The sequence below is a fragment of the Propithecus coquereli genome, unplaced genomic scaffold (genome assembly GCF_000956105.1).
Source record: "Propithecus coquereli isolate 6110/MARCELLA unplaced genomic scaffold, Pcoq_1.0 Scaffold1, whole genome shotgun sequence".
Classification (NCBI taxonomy): domain Eukaryota; kingdom Metazoa; phylum Chordata; class Mammalia; order Primates; family Indriidae; genus Propithecus; species Propithecus coquereli.
In genome coordinates this window covers 12,347,205-12,348,618 of record NW_012133857.1, presented here as the reverse complement: position 1 = coordinate 12,348,618, position 1,414 = coordinate 12,347,205, and the positions used below count along the sequence as shown (strand labels likewise).

At 44.0% G+C, this 1,414-nt stretch overlaps 1 protein-coding gene across 1 annotated transcript in view; it reads left to right on the top strand.

Moving 5' to 3' along the window:
• The window catches only part of NICN1 (nicolin 1), a 7,243-nt gene that overhangs the window by 1,314 nt on the left and 4,515 nt on the right, over window positions 1-1,414 (top strand). The window lies entirely within an intron of this gene.

Here is a 1,414-nt window from a genome sequence, read left to right as displayed (position 1 = left end):
TTAGAGACAGGGTCTCACTCTGTTGCTAAGGCTAGAGTGCAGTGGCAGAATCATAACTCACTGCAACCTTAAACTCCTGGTCTCAAGTCATCCACCTGCCTCAGCCTCCCAAGTAGCTGGGACTACAGGTGTGCACCACTGTGCTCAGCTAATTTTTTAATGTTTTGTACAGACAGGGTCTTGTTATGTTGTCCAGGCTGGCCTCAAACTCCTGGCCACAGGCAATCCTTCTGCCTAATTTCTGGAGTATCTAAGACTATAGGCACTCACCACCACACCCAGCTAATTAAAAAAAAAATTTGTAGAGATGGGGGTCTCGCTATGTTGCCCAGGTTCATTTTGGATTATTTTCAAACTTTGGTTGTTATGAATAAAGACTTTAGTTGGATGTATGCTCTCATTTCTCTTGGGTAAATACTTAGGAATGCAATGGCTGTATCATAGTTTAAGTATAAATTTAGTTCTTTAACAAAGGCAAACTGGTTTTTTTTTGTTTGTTTTTTTAAACAAAAATAGAAAGGCTACAAACCGTTTTCAAAGTGGTTGGAAATCAGCAACAGATGAAGGTTCTAGGGACTCCACATCCTTGTCAGTCCTTAATTTTAGCCTGTTTAGTGGCTATGTGGAAGTTTTAATTTGTGTTTCCCCAATAAATATTAAAGCTAAGCATCTTTTCATGAGCTTATTGGTTATTTATCTTCTTTCACTAAGTATCCACGTTATGTTTTTGTTTTGGGTGGAGGGGAGAGACAGGGTTCTGCTCTGTTGCCTGGGCATGAAGGCTGTGGCAAGATCATAGCTCACTGCAACCTCAAACTCCTGGGCTCAAGGGATCGTCCTGCCTCCGTCTCACCTGTAGCTGGGACTACGGGCTTGCGCCACTACTTCTGGCTAATTTTTGTATTTTTTGTAAAGACAGGGGTCTCGCTATGTTGTTCAGGCTGGTTTTGAACTTCTGGCCACAAAAGATCCTCCCGCTTTGGTCTCCCAAAGTTAGCTGGGATTAGGAGTGTGCGCCTGGAAACAAAGTATCTGTCCTAATCCTTTGCCTTTTTTTCTTTTCTTTTTATTTATTTATTTATTAAAACAGAATCTCACTCTGCCGCCCTTGGCAGAGTGGGTAGAATGCAGTGACGTCATTGTAGCTCACTGCAACCTCAAACTCCTGGGCTCAAATGGTCCTCCTGACTTGGCCCCTCAGAGTGCTAGGATTACAGACATGATCCACCATGCCCTGATTCTTCTTCTCTCTCTTTTTTTTTTTTTTTTTTGAGACAGAGTCTCACTGTGTTGCCCTGGCTAGAGTGCCGTGGCGTCATCCTAGCTCACAGCAACCTCAGACTCCTGGGCTCAAGCGATCCTTCTGCCTCAGCCTCCCGAGTAGCTGGGACTACAGGCATGCGCCACCATGCCT